Here is a 12,460-nt window from a genome sequence, read left to right as displayed (position 1 = left end):
GATCCAGCAGCTGCTGGGTGTCAAACAGGATTTTCATGCAGGGCCAATGAGTGCAGGGATGCCTGGAGAGAGGATGGATGCTCTTGGCCTAGGCACAAAGGAAGCAGGGAGAAGGCAGGAGCAGGCAGGCAGGGAGAAGGCATGTGCTTTCCCATCTACTTTTTTATGTCATCAGTTATACATTTTGGGAGTTAGCAAGCAGGGAAGCTTTTTGTTCTATTTAGTTGTAAGTAGATGAAATGGAGGTGGGGCCCCTTCCTCAAAACACAGGGTTCAGCTGATCAGTGAGCCTCAGAGCCCTCTCATAGAACAGCAGGACCTCCTTCACTTCCCCTTTTAATTTGTGGCTGAGCCCCAGGAGGCTGACACTCTCCATAGCACTCACATTCTGGTTCACACGCCTTTTAGCCAGTTTTTCTAAGGCACTTATAAGTTTTTTCCTGGCAAAGGACATTTCTTCTATCTATAGATCTTTTAAATAGTGGGTGATTGCTTTGTCTTCAGATCTCATGTGAAATTGTTGGAAACGGCCATAGCGGTAATGAATGTCTTGCTGTATGTGGTCAGCAAGGTTATCCATGCATAATGCTTTCTGAAAATTTCTCTCTGCCTCTCTGCAATGGCCTCTTTCTGCATACATTTCAGCCATGTGAACATAAGCCATCTCAAATCTTGGCCTTAGTCTTAGAGTCTCTTGGAATTCTTTTATACCCAATTGAAATAATCTGTCCACATTTTCTCTTTCCTGCCTTCTAGAGTTCGTATTTCTCCCATTCTTTACTTGAAACAGTTTTGCCCTGTAGCAAAGCCCTAAGTGGTGATGCAGGTAGCCAGAGTCGGGTCTAGCCTCTAAAGCTGTCTTAAGGAGCTCAATAGCTTTATCCACACAGCCCTTTTTTCGGTAAAATTTGCTTGCATATTGAAAGACATAGGGCTGGGAGGATGTGCTGTTCAGAGCTTCCTCAATGTAGCCTTCTCCCTCCACTTCCTGTCCTACATCCTGAAGCTTCAGGGCAAGGAGAACCTTAACATATGCATCTTCTGGGTTTAGCCTGACAGCTGTCCTCAGGGGCTCTAGAGAAATTACGTTTTCATCATCGTGATCCAGACGGTAGGAGGAGATGGCGAACCCCAGGCTGAATTCAGGGTTTTCAGGCTCCACTCTCAGAGCCCTTTCAAAGCAGGCCCTGGCCCGCTCATAATACTGCCCTCCACACTTCACCAAGGCCCATCCAACCTCACACTTCATCTCAGGAGACTCCAGCCTGTAGTGGGAGGGACTTGCAAACTTCTTGCAAGTGTCCTCCACCTTGTCCAGGTAAGTCTGGGCTTCTGCCAATCTGCCCATGTGGTGATACACCCAGGCACAGTTGCCCCAGGTCACCAGGCTCCTCACGTCCACCTGGTCTGTGTGCTCCCTCTGGACCAAGTCTTCAGCTTCTCTCAAGCTCTGCAGGGCCTCCTCATCCTGGCCTTTCAGGTGCTTCACATAGGCCAGGAGGTTGTGAATCCCCACATTGTATCTGGTGTCTAGGAACTCAATCTCTTCCATGACCCTGCTTTCTAAATCCGGTATTGCATTGTCTTCAATTTCCAGCCCCCACGTGAAGTGACATCTCAACTGCCCCAGCTTGTCCTGGATCCCATGATCATGTGCATTCTCACTGTGAAACAAAAGTGGATTTTACCTGTTAGGTGAGGAACAGCCATAAGGACAACCCCAGTGAAACACCCAACTGCAATATTAGTGCAAACTGAAAGTTTCACCTGTTTTCAGATTTTTTTTTTAAGAGAGAGAGAGAATTTTTTAATATTTATTTTTTAGCTTTTGGCGGACACAACATCTTTGTTTGTATGTGGTGCTGAGGATCGAACCCGGGCTGCACGCATGCCAGGAGAGTGCGCTACCGCTTGAGCCACATCCCCAGCCCCACAGATTTTTAAAAATAATTAAAAAAATATGTTTTAATTAATTATACGTGTCAGTAGAATGCACTTTGATACATCATATATAATGGAATATAATTTGTCATTCTTCTGGTTGTACATGGTGTAGAATCCTGCCAGTCTTAGAGTTAATGTGTGTATATATATGGTAATAATATTGATTCATTCTATTATCCTTCCTACCCCTTATTTCTCCCCCCCCATTTAATATTTACAGAAAGACAAATCAAAACTCCTCTAAAATTTCATCTTACACTGTCAGAATGGCAATTATCAAGAATACAAGCAATAATAAATGTTGGCAAAGATGTAGGGAAAATAAAGGTACACTCATACACTCTGGTGGCACCGCAAATTGGTGCAACTACTGTGGAAAGCAGTATGGAGATTCCTTAGAAAGTTGGGAATGCAACCACCATTTGATCCAGCTCTCCCACTCCTCAGTCTATAGCCAAAGAACTTAAAATCAGCATACTACAGTGACACAACTATATTATTGTTCATAGCAGCTCATTTCACAATAGTTAAACTGTGGAACCAACCTAGACACCCTTCAACAGATGAATGGATAAAGAAACTGTGGTGTGTATACACAATGAAAAATTACTCAGCATTAAAAGAGAATAAAATTATGGCATTTGCAGGTAAATGGAAGGAGCTGGAGAATATCATGCTAAGGAAAGTAATCCAATCCCCAAAACCCAAAGGCTGAATGTACTGTCTGATAAGTGGATACTGATCCATAAGGGGAGGGGGAGTTGGAGAATGGAGGAACATTGATTGCACAAAGCAGAGAGAGCAAAGAGGAGGGGACATGGGTACAGGAACGATGGTGGAATGAGATGAACATCATTACCCTCGGTACATGTATGACTGCACATGTGGTGTGACTACATTGTATATAACCAGAGAAAGGAAAAGGTATGCTCCATTTGTGTAGAATGAATCAAAATGCATTGTTGTATCATGTATAACTAATTTGAACAAGTTAAAACATAATCAATAGATGGGATGGGATTCAAACTAAAATGCTTCTTCTCAGCAAAAAAAAAAAAAAAAAAAAATGATAACATGAAGAGAGAGAGCGAACAGAAAGGGAGAAAATCTTTACCACTTGCACCTATGATATATCTCCAGGATATATTATAACTCAAACACTCTAGCACCAAAAAACCAAATAACCCAATTAATAAAAGGACTAAGGAACTGAACAGACACTTCACAGAAGAAGTACAATTGATCCACAAATATATGAAAAGATGTTTAACATCCTTAGCAATTAGAGAAATGCAAATCAAAACTACTCTAAGATATCATCTCACCCCAGTCAGAATGGCAATCTTCAAGAATACAAGCAAATATAAATGTTGGTGAGGATGTGGGGAACAGGCACACTCATACATTGCTGGAGGGACTGCAAATAGCTGCAACCTTTATGGAAAGCAGTGTGGAGATTCCTCAGAAAACGTGGCATGGGACCACCATTTGACCCAGCTATCCCACTCCTCCGTTTACACGCAAAGGACTTAAAATCAGCATATTAGAGTGATGCAGCCACATCAATGTATTTAGATCTTTAAGTTATGCATGAATAGTGATTGTAGTTTGCTTGGCTTCATAGCATTGTTCCAGCACATTCTAAGCAAGTCACCGTTCCATTTTTTAGAATCACATTTGTAACATTATGATAACAATGGCACTTGACACCCTGGCCTTTGGGAACTTTTAACTTTTTTCCCTACTTAAGGAAAGCACACTCCATATCACATGCTGTGTAAAAGGGTTTTATTTAACTATTAGTAAAAAATAAGAGAGACTGATTTGAAATGTGTAACTTTAGTGAACATTATCGACTTCGGGACTATAAAGTGTGTGGATACAAACAATGAAGACCATTGAACTGAGAATAATAGGAGACAAAGGCTTTTCTTCCCCTCTGAGAAATGAACACAAGTCCTCATACATCCTAGGCAATAGTTCTACCACTAAACTACATCCCTAGCCCTTTGTATTTTATTTTGATAGAAGGTCTTACTAAAATGCACAGACTGGGTTCCTCTTGGCATAGCCTCCTGATAGCTTGGAATTATAGAAAAGAAACTGTGAGCCTGGCTTTTTTTTCCCCTTAAATTTTTACTTTGAAATAAATATAAAATGAAAGGTTGTTGTGATGAGATCCAGTGTATCTTATACCCAATTTCTCCCAGTAATTATAACTTTTACAACTCTAGTATAGTATCAACACAAGCTAATTGCTTTGGTTACCACAACATGTGTACAGCTCTACCATTCTTTCACAAAATAAACCTCTGAAAGCACCACAAGATGCAGATGAGGATACACTACATCATCATCTCATGTACCCCTTAGAGTCTTACAGCTGTTAATTTGTAATGTCAAGAATGTCAGGTAAGTGGAGAATGTTATACAACAGGGTGGTTCAACACATAAAAACCATAAATGTAAGTGATCATTAGCAGAGTCACAGAAAAAGAGTCATTTTGCAGAAAACCCATCAACAACATTTATCTCCCTGTCAGGATAACAGAAGGAAATGTCCTAACCCAATAAAGGTTTTATATGAAAAGTCCACAGCTAGTATCAACCTCAATGAAGAAATAATGAAAGATATCATCTCACTCCAGTCAGAATGGCAGGTATTATGAAGACAAACAACAATAAGTGTTGGCAAGGATGCGGGGAAAAAGGCACACTCATACATTGCTGGTGGGACTGCAAATTGGCGCAGCCAATATGGAAAGCAGTATGGAGTTTCCTTGGAAATCTGGGACTGGAACCACCATTTGACCCAGCTATCCCTCTCCTCGGAATATACCCAAAGGACTTAAAAACAGCATACTACAGGGACAGAGCCACATCAATGTTTATAACAGCACAATTCACAATAGCTAAACTGTGGAGCCCACCTAGGTGCCCTTCAGTGGATGAATGGATAAAAAAATGTGACATATATACACAATAGAATTTTACTCAACAGTAAAAGAGAATAAAATCATGGCATTGGCAGGAAAATGGATGGCATTGGAGAAAATAATGCTAAGTGAAGTTAGCCAATCCCAGAAAAACAAATGCCAATTTTTTCCTCTGATATAAGGAGGCTGACTCATCGTGAAGTAGGGAGGGGGAGCATGGGAGGAATCTAGACTAGAGGGGGAGCATGGGAAGAATAGATGAATTCTAGGAAAGAGGGGTGGGAGAGAAAGGGAGAAGGTAGGGGATTAGCAAGGAAGGTAGAATGTGATGGACATCATTATCCAAAGTACATGTATGAAGACACAAATTGGGTGTCAACATACATAATATACAGAGATAAAAAATTGTGGTATATATGTGTAATAATAATTGTAATGCAAAAAATACAAAATACATGTATAAAGATGTGAATTGGCATGAACATACTTTATATACAAAGATATGAAAAATTGTGCTCTATATGTGTAATAAGAATTATAATGCATTCCACTGTCATGTATTTAACAAAATAAAATCAATTTAAAAAAATAAACAATGAATTCTTTTTTTCCAGCATCTGGAACAAGGTAAGGATTCTGGCTTTTCCCTTTGCCAATTAACATAAATTATATGTACAAGAGTCTCAAGAGACCATACAAGAACTGTTACAACTACTAGACAAATGAAGCACAGTAGTAGAATGCAAAATCAGTATGTAAAACTCAGTTGTGTTTCTAAACACAATGAACAATTCAAAAGAAATGAAGAAAACAATCCTATTTACAATAGCAAGGAGAGGAATGAAGTGCTTAAGAATAAACTCAAACAAGGAGGAAAAGGAGACTACACTGAGCACTGCAAGCTATTTTTGAAAGATAGAAGACACACAGAAAAGTGAAAGACATCCCAAGTTCATAGGCCAGAAGCTTAATATTGCTAAGTTGTCAGTACTGCCCAAAGTGAGCTACAGATTCAGTTCAATCCCTACCAATGTTCCACTGAATGTTTCTCTCAGGAGTAGAAAATTTCATCCTAAAATTCATATGGTGTCTCAGTATATTATTAGTCAGGGTTCTCTGGAACAGAATCAACAGGAAGTATAGTTATAAAAAGGGGACTTATTAGGTTGGCTTATGCAACCAGAAGCTGAATAGTACACAATGGCCATCTGCAGGCTGGAGAGCTGGGAAAACCAGTAGCTGTGCAGTTCAAGAGGCTGAAGCCTCAGAACAAGAGGGATCAATGGTGCTACTCTAGTCTGAGCCCTAAGCCTTCTGGAGAATCACTGTCAGTCTGCATTAGAAAAGTAAAGAACAGAGAGTCTGATATCCTCAGATATGGTAGCGGCAATCAAGAAGAATTTTAGGAAGAATCCAACTTGCATCTGCTGCTGCCTCTTTGTTTTTCCAACTTTTATTCCATTTAAGCCATCATCCTATTGGTTGGCTTTGCCCATACTTAGGGAGGTTCTCCATTTGGGTAGGCTATTGCACATGCCAATCATTCATAGACACACCCTGATAGACACACAATCTTATCACAATCAAGTTGGCAATGCAGATTAACCATTACACAAAGGCACTGAGATAGCCAAAATAATCTTGAGATCAAAGAACAAAGCTGGACCTCTCACACTTTCTGATTTCAGAGGTGAATACAAAGCTATAGAAATCCATACATTATGGTGTGGTATAATGACCACATGAAAGACATAAGAAACACAAAGACCAAGAAAAGAGAGACCCTGGAAATAAACTCTTGTCTGTAGAATTACATTAGTCAGCCCAGGCTGCCATAATAACAAAGCATGTGGTGGCAGAACGCTTCTCAGAGTTCTGGATGATAGAATTGCAAGTAAAAGCGTGTGCCTATGGTTCCTTTATAGAAGGCCACTGATTTAGAGATGGCCACTTGAATTATTTATTTTTTAAATATTTTTTAGTTGTAGGTAGACACAATACCTTTTATTTACTCATATGTGGTGGTGAAAATTGAACTCTCACATATGCTAGGCAATCGCTCTACCACTAAGCCAAAACCCCAGCCCAGTGGCCTCTTTCTTTGTACTTCACTTGGCCATCCCTCCCTGGCCCGTGGATGCAGACAACTTAAGTATCTCTTTACCTTCTTCTAATGACATTGGCCCTAGAAAAGTAAGGCCTCATCCTAAATATTTCCCCTCAATCATTCCTATCTCTTTCTAGACTCTGTATCAAGAGACTGTCACATTAAAGGTAATATTTAGAGATTTGAACTTGTGATTTGGGGATTTAGTTCAGAACATTGATGAAGCAACTTTGACAAGCATGTCAAGGCCACTCACTGGGATAAAGGGCAGTCTTTACAACTAATGTTGTGGAAAAACTAGAACACCAGTTGTACAACAGTGAGTTGAACCTCTACCTTATTTAGTATACCAAATGACTCAAAATGAATTAAAAACCTAAATGTGAGACTAAAACAATAAAACTTGCAGAGGAAAATATAAGGGAAAATCTTCTTGACATTGCATTTGGCAATGCTTTCTTGGCTGTGACAACCAAACACAGGAAACAACAGAAAAAGAGATAAGTTTTCTTGACCAAAATGAAGAAATTTGTGCATCAAAGCCACCATCAACAGACTGATAATAGAGCTCCAAGAATGATAGAAAATATTTGCATTCACTAGTTGAAATGGGATGTATCTTTAGCATACATTGATGCTCAAAACAATTGGATACAGGTTTGAAAGCAATACTTGTGCATGGATGTTTATTGTAGCACTGTCTATAGTCAAAGGTGACAACTGCACAAATGTTCATGAATTAATAAATGGATAAGCATACGTCATATATACCCACACAACTGGATATTATTCATTCATGGAAAGCAACAAAGGCTGATACATATTACAATAGGGAAGAGCCTTTAAATCATGATGGTCCCCAAGTGTAGTTGTATGTGCCTGTAATCCAGCTTATCAGGAGGCTGAGGCAAGGGGACTGCAAGTCTGAGGCTACCCTGGGCAACTTAGTGAGAGCCCTTATCACAATACAATGTGAAAAAGGGCTAGGAATGTAGCTCTATGGTAGAGTGCTTGCCTCACCTGAGAGAGGTCCTGGGTTCAATGCTCAGTGCTGCCCACTCCAAAAAAGCAAATTTATGGCAGATGAAGAAACACAGGACAAAAGGACATTGTAGTGTTCAACTTTTTTTTCTTCTTCTTCTTTGGTTTTGAGATTTCTCCTGAGTGTGATTGTAAACTCTTGTCCTGCTCTGATGTAACTTCATGGTATTTGTTCCTGGATATCTGCAGTGTGCCTTCAGTGGCTACTTCTTCATCCTGGTGTATAGCCCAATACCTGTGTGTCTGACCCATGACCAGGTGTCCCCTGTCCCCTCACAGCAAACCTCTTTATACTGGAAAACCATCCAGTGGCTTCTGTTGGACCTTCTCTACCTTCTTCACAACAAAGTAACCACTCTCTACTGCAGACATGTCCTTCAGGAAAGACACAGAGGCAGCCACTCCAAGACGCAGGGGAAATAACAGAAGCAAGTTCTCACTAACAGATCCCAGAGAAAAGATAGCAAGACCCCTTGCAGGGAGAACAGGAATTGGGGAGATTCAAGGACACTGAAGCTCAACCAGTTTGTGGGGAGAAAAACAAGAAAGATGATAAATACCAGTAAATTTTAGACTTTCAAAAGTAAAAATGGCAAACTTTGTCCTAGTGCTATTTTATACACATTTTGTTGTGGCACATGTTGAAATTAACATTAAACCATCAAAATGGAACAACTGATTAGGATGGCATCTGAAATGATGTTACGAAACCACACTGTAACTCTTTTGGAGAAATTGGATTAACAGTTTAATACAGTGTCTTATTCATATCTCAGCTCCACCTCTTATGGACTGGGTGATCCTAGCTTATCTAAGTCAGACAACACCTCTGTAAAATTAGGATAAATAATTGCCTCATAGTTTTCTTTTAAGGATTCAATGTATTAATTTACAAAATAGTTTTAGAAAACAGATTAGCACTGAATAATTATTCAGAATGAGATAGCTACCTTGTATCCTTTGGTATTATTACTCTTTCTCATTTTTGATTATCAGTTCCAAGTCAATATATGGCAGAGGGTTGATCTGTGGTTTTGTAGTTTCTGGAAATTTTGCCTCTTCTAAGTTTTTCCCAGAAGGGACATTTGCAAGTCAATATTAACTAAAAGAATTATATCTGCTGATCTCAGGAGTTGCTTGATTCAAGATTCAGCTGGGACCATAGAGAAATGTCTTCATACAATAGGTGAGTGGAATCTGGAAGTGGAAAGTGAAACTGGCAAGTTACTGCTCAGAGAAACTAAAACTTAAGCAGAGATGGAGATTCCTTCTTTGTTTCCTTTTGAGAACTGGTTAAGAGAAGTCTGGTGACAGAGACTGTCCTGAGGTGTAAATTCCTGTCTCTCACCTGGGGGACACTTGGGGTCAAGGACATGGGAGTTACTGCAGAGTCAGTCCCCTGAGCCTATGGCAGCAGGACCTGTGAAGATGGCTGTTGAACTTGGAGAAGTCCTGCCTCCCCTCAGCTTCCTGTTTGCCCATCTGGAAACAGGGATTGTTCAGATATGGCAGAATTATGTAATTCTCTGAATAGGAATCTTATCCTAAATGTGCTGCATTTTTGAGAGGTTTGCGTTCCTATGTATTGTATCCTCATCATGTGGAAAGGCATAGTGAAGGAGAAGACCCCACTACACTGCAGATGGGAAGCACTGACTGGTGCACGGGTAGGGGCGGTGGGGGGAGAGAGAAAGAGAGAGAGAGAGAGAGAGAGAGAGAGAGAGAGAGAGAGAGAGAGAGAGAGAGAGAGAGAGAGAGAGAGAGAGAGAGAGAGAGAGAGAGAGAAGCACCAGATAGAGTGCCCAAGGTTATGTATCCAAAACCCACTCCCTCCTACTAGGCCCTACACCCTACAGTTTCTACCACCTCCTAATTTCTCATTCAAATGATGAATCTGTGGACTAATCCACTTATGATATCAGAGCCCTTGTGATCCCATGAATTGCAGAAAGAGCCACCTTTGAGCAATGCTGCGTTGGGAATCAAACTTTCAAAACATGAGATTTTGGGGGACATTTCAGATAGCAGCCTTAACACTCTGTGTTGCTAGTTAATTTCAGAGACTCAAGTTATTAAACATTCACAGAGAAAAATATTAAAAGTTCCCAATAAAGACCAAATATTTCTCTCACTCTCTCACAGACACACAGACACACACACATACACACACACACACACACACACACACACGCACCACACAGGTTTCCTGAGGGCAAGGATTCTGGTTCAGTGGCAGAGTGTTTGCTTCACGCTGATGGTTTGAGGCACTGGGTTCGATCCTCACCACTAAATAAAAATAAATAAATCAAATAAAGGTATTGTGTCCATCCACAACTAAAAAATATTTTTTTAGAAAAGGATTCCTTAGGTAGAAAACCCTCTATTCCTCCAGCATGGATGCCTTCATCTGATGCAAATTCCCACTCAACCTCAACCTAGTTCATAGACTTCGAGTTTAAACAGTAAGCATCTTAGCAACTACTTGGCACATTGAGGCACACCAAGCAAAGGTGATTGCTGATATTCTTTTCAGTCACCAAATTAAAAATAATGCTTCCGCTAAAGAAGTAACCTCCATTTGCTTTTCAAACCAGAAGCAAAAGAAGAGTAGCATCAAGAAGTTTCCCTCTTAGAAAGCATCCCTGGACACACTGCCTGATGGAAACAGGTCCTGCTCAACCCCTCCTGCCAGCTCATCCCCCACTGCAGTCCTCATCAATTCCATCAGCTTCCACAGGGACCTCCTGGAGGTCTTCGCAAAGCTAGACATAAGTACACGTTGCTGAATCAGTGAGACAGGTTTTCTCCTGTAGTCATCAGATGTTCAGGCTATAAGAAAATGCCAAATAGCAATCAATTAGAAAGGATCTGTTATTTGATAGTGTGTTTAGAATTCTCATGGGTAGAGAACATTTGGGCTGTCCATTTCCCAAAGTGCTAGATAGCATGCAGAGCAGGGAGGGAGTGTTTTGCCTGTTATTGCTCTGAATTTGTCATTGGTTCTGGTTCTGCGAAGATCTGGCTCAGGCTGGTTTGTTATTGAGCACCTTGCTTAGTGAGTCTTTATAGGTACATGCCTGTAATTCCAGCTGCTTGGGAGACTAAAGCAGGAGCCTCACAAAGTTGAGGCCAGCCTAGTGACAGAGTGTTTCAAAATAAAAAACAAAAGAGACCCTTGTACAACTCAGGAAGAGAAACATTAAGGGGAGAGAAAAGAGGAAAAGGTGTGTGTATGTGTGTGTGTGTGTGTGTGTGCGCACGCCTGCTGGCACATGTGCAGAGATAAGATAGAAAATTGGAGCTGGGGAAAATGAAACTTGAAGAAATGTAATGTCAGTACTAGCTTCTGAGTGTTTTCCCAGAATTCCTGACCATCTCTGCAAGACACTGGACAGTTATGAGAACCTACAGAGCTCTGTGAACCTCCTTTCTCTAGGCTAATAAAAAAAAAAAAAAAGTGATTTCGAATAGCTATGCAGATCTCAACCCTCAGAACACAGAAGGGTCACGTGCAGGGAAGTTTTAAAAGTAATTCCTACTAGGCCCTGCCCAAGATCTATGGAACTCCTGTCTGGATGTGCAGTGGGCCCCCAGACTCAATGTTAAAAAGGAATTCTGAGAGGATGGATTTGGCTGTGCACCTGGGCTCTGATCAGGGCCTCAGGGATCCCTGGTGCTTATTGTATGTCTGAACTGGTCTTGTTCACTGGTGTGGGACCCAATCTCTGGCCCCACTTCCCTTTCTTTGAGGTCAATATCAATGTATTTCTTACTCTATGTTGTTGCCCTCCCGACACAGTGGACAAGGAACTCCTCATTCTCTTTTTGATACATAGGATGGCCATTCTAGTGGTACATAATAATAATAATGGTTATTGTTATATAGTATTGTATTTACTGATGTGGTTTGTTCAGCTTTTTCTTTGCTGTAACCAAGAGACCTGACAGGAATGATTTTAGAGGAGGAAAAGTTGTCTTACTCTTAGATCTTGAAGTGCTTGAGGAGACCTGACCACGTATGAAAGAAACCCTGGCAGAGTATGATGGCCTGCATCTTTAATCACAGCTGCTCTGGAGACTGAGACAGGAAGACTGCGAGTTCAAAGCCAGCCTCAGCAACTATAAGGCACTCAACACTTAGTGTGATCCTGTCTCTAAATAAAATGCAAAAAATATTTGTGGGTTAGTTTTTGAATGCTCCTGAGTTTAATTCCCAGGACCCCCCCACTCCCGCCACCAAAAAAAAAAAAAAAAAAAAAAAAAAAGAACCCTTTCTGTTGAATTCTCCTTGGTCCAGGACAACAGCCTCACTGCAGGAGGAAGCAGTTCATTTCCAAGGCACAGTCTTTAGGAAAAGGATTCCGGTGGATCCAGCAGCTGCTGGGTGTCAAACAGGATTTTCATCCAGCGCCAATGAGTGCCGGGATGCCAG

The 12,460-nt window shown here is 40.9% G+C and overlaps 1 pseudogene; it reads right to left on the bottom strand.

Moving 5' to 3' along the window:
• Positions 1-259: 259 nt before the first annotated feature.
• LOC143381062 (protein IFIT1 homolog B-like) lies at positions 260-7,752 on the bottom strand (annotated as a pseudogene).
• Positions 7,753-12,460: the final 4,708 nt, after the last annotated feature.

This window comes from Callospermophilus lateralis, chromosome 15 (genome assembly GCF_048772815.1).
Source record: "Callospermophilus lateralis isolate mCalLat2 chromosome 15, mCalLat2.hap1, whole genome shotgun sequence".
Taxonomy (NCBI): Eukaryota; Metazoa; Chordata; class Mammalia; order Rodentia; family Sciuridae; genus Callospermophilus; species Callospermophilus lateralis.
This window is presented reverse-complemented; position numbering and strand designations above follow the sequence as displayed.